Below are 3,549 nucleotides of genomic sequence, written 5' to 3'. Positions count from 1 at the left end.
TGTAGATTTAACATGAAATGTTTAAAATGCCGGTATTCATTATCCCTAGTCTTTATGCAAATATCAGGCAATAAAGTGCTGGGGCCAGCGTGTACTGGCTCATGAGAGCCAATTGTTAGATATTCAGAAATTTCGCAAGCCAGTGGTTAAATATAGCTATTATTAAAAATTATACAAACTTACAATGAAATAAATTATCAAAAGCTGATACTACTCAAACTCATCACTTCTTAATTGCTTTACTATTACTTATGAGCTTGAAGTTATTTGTGTTTATTATATCTGTAGGCTGGAAATATCATATAATGGTGTACTACCGTGCATCACTTCCCAATTCTGTGTACAATGATATCATATTGGTAGCTTGAAATAGGCCATCATGGGAGAATTTACAAATCAGAGCTTTTTCATTTTCCATTGGAGACCCAGTTGTTAAACATCTACCGGTTCACCAGTGCTGTTAGACATCTGTAACGTCATGGCAAAAGCAAAATATCATGGGTTGAGGCACTAGATTGGAGTCCAAGTTCCATTCCTGCTGAAAGAGCAACCAATCTTGAACAAGTCACTAAATGTCTCGAGTTCCTATGCAAGAGTGTATTGGGGCTTCCCTGGTGGCACAGTGGTTAAGAATCTGCCTGCCAATGCAGGGGACACAGATTTAAGTCCTGGTCCAGGAAGATCCCACATGCCATGGAGCAAATAAGCCTGTGAGCCACAACTACTGAGCCTGCGCTCTAGAGCCCACGAGCTACAGCTACTGAGCCCACGTGCTACAACTACTGAGCTCGTGTGCCACAACTACTGAAGCCCACGCACCTAGAGCCCCTGCTCCACAACAAGAGAAGCCACCGCAATGAGAAGCCCGTGCACCAAACGAAGAGTAGCCCCTGCTGGCCGCAACTAAGGAAAGCCCGCATACAGCAACAAAGACCCAACGCAGCCAAAAATAAATTAATTAATTAAAAAAAAAAGATTTAAAGAAATAAATAAAAATAAAAAGAGTATATGAATATCCTTCCCCGACCAGGGATCAAACCCGGGTCCACAGCAGTGAAAGCACCAAGTCTTAACCACTGGACCGCCAGGGAATTCCCAGATAGATTTATTTTGATACCTCTTGTTATTAGAGTTATGAGTTAAAATAAACCTCTAGGATGGAATTTTTATTTCAAAAATCAAAAACCAAAACCAAATATGTATTGAAAGGGTGCAGAAAATGATTTGCATCCTACATGATGACATTTTGTCAAATCACCTGTAAAATGTACTTTGATGGGTTTCAGAGCCCATGTTTTCAGCCTGAAAAATACATTCGTGATTTGTGTCAGCTTGTATGATTGGATGGTTGGCCTAGTTAATTCTACCACCTGTTTCAGTCATCAGTTCTTATTAGCTCTCATTTGATGAGGAAAACAATCTCTGGAATTCTATCTTCCTTCCCAAATACCAAAGGATGTTTCGTTTTTATTTAGATATCAGCATATCTTTCTATTTCTCAAAGACTGTTGTTATAAATTCAGATTCTCCATTGTTTGCTCACGTAATCCATTACCATTTGTGTAACAAAAATAACTTATCAAAAACAAGACAAACATGAACGTTGAATGTGTCCTACAACTTCAGAGCATTCAATTAACATTTAAGAATGCATACCTTGAAGGTAGCATATTGCTAATTTCAGATTCCTAAAATTTTTTATGCTACTACATAGAATGTCCAATTCCGTACTATAGGATAGAAACTAAATAAGTGGGTAAAAGCTGAAGCAAGTGATATGACTGAGTCAATTTCAATGCCACAACAAATTGAAAGCTAAAGGTCAATTTATTGCATGCTATGTTAGAGAATAATTCCAGATGACAAATGTGCCAGGCTCCCGAGATGAGTTGTAACCGCCCAAAGCAAAGGGAAGGGGTCCTAAAAACAACTATATCTACATGAGGTGCCAGGGAGAGTTTCAAAGTACACATAAACAGAAATGAATGCAGAGATTGAAAATGCATTGCATTAGCTAGAATATAGATAACCACAGCTGTGGAATGTATCTTAGAGTCATGATACCTAGACAATGGGCTGTGATTAAAACTGGAAACGTAACATTAATTTTAGCATGCACTTCAACCAGATTATCTAGGATACTGGCCACCTCCTTGGATTCTTCTTTGGGAGCTCAACATGCATATAAGTGCATGACTTTATGTGTGAATATATGGAAAATCTTTAAAATAGTCTTTCTTTCAGGCTCTCCGTGGGGCATCTATTGCATTCCTATTTTCAAAAGCGTGCCTTGTATACGTGAAGCATAGGAGATAATGCAGTGAAAGAGAATCAAGTCTCTCCCACAAGGAGTTGCGTTTACTCTGGGAAAAAAGATACTCAAACTAGTAATTATTATGTAAAGTAAAAATAGAGGTACGCTAAAAGTCCTACAAGAATATCTATCTACCTTTAAGTTCTAATTGAAGAGAGTGCATTTTTTACCAACATTAGAAAGATTTTTTTTAAAAAATATCTCTAAACCAAGGTCGGAAATTCAAATTGCCTTCTTGAACTGTTTCTGAGACTTTCAAAACGAAAAATGTGATGAATCACAGGGGTGCAAGGAAGTAAGGAGAAAGGCATCTGGGTAGACAGATGGGACCTGAGGGGGGAAAGACCAGGCCGCGAGGGTCTTTGGAGCCAACCCTTCTCCCTACCGTGCCCTCATTTCCCTCTTCAAGCAGCAGATCAACTGTTTTGGGGCTTTGTTCCAACAAAAGCAAAGTTAGTAAGTTTTTGACAGAGCCATGCATGTTCATCAACAGAGGTCAGCAGCGTCCAAGTCAATTTAGAGCTTCTAGTTTGCTGAGTCAGGATTTAATCAATCAGCAAATAGAGATTTACTTCACATAGTGACTGTCAGTTAATAGTTGGCTTCCTAAGAGTTCTTAGAAAGTTATTCCCCTTTTGAGATGATTCTTTTTGGGTTTTCACCTGAAAAAGCACTAAGTAAATACACTAAAGAAATAATGTATCTGCATTACCATTTCAGAAAAAGATGCATTCCTCAATTTACTCGAACCAATAGTTTCCTAGTCAGAGAAAATCGTATGGAACATGTTCGAATTGTGTGACTTACTGTAATAAACCCAAATGCTTTCCTTTGGGTTCATATATCCAGTAACAGAAATTGTATTTAGATCTTCAAGCTGATGGGTGCATAAGGTATCTTCACGTGTTTCAAAGTCCTCTCATTCATCAGCCTTTATTTTGACCTGTAAGGGGTTTTCTGTGCTCTAATATTTTTAAGACAAGTTTGAGTGCAAAATAACCATAATCTCCCAAAAGACTGAAAAATTAGTGGATAAAACTGGGCAGAAAGACAAATGCACCTTATAAAGAATGACTCCTTACAAAGAATGACTCCTTATAGAGAATGATTCCTTAATACTCCTTCATTGCCACCTCCACCCACTCTCAAGAAACCTCTTCTGCTTTTGTCAAGTATAATAAGCTTTTATTATATTTCATGTCAAACAATATTCATTTACTTTCACGTTGTTGTTT

The sequence above is a fragment of the Balaenoptera ricei genome, chromosome X (assembly GCF_028023285.1).
Source record: "Balaenoptera ricei isolate mBalRic1 chromosome X, mBalRic1.hap2, whole genome shotgun sequence".
NCBI lineage: Eukaryota > Metazoa > Chordata > Mammalia > Artiodactyla > Balaenopteridae > Balaenoptera > Balaenoptera ricei.
Note: the sequence above shows the minus strand (reverse complement) of the source record.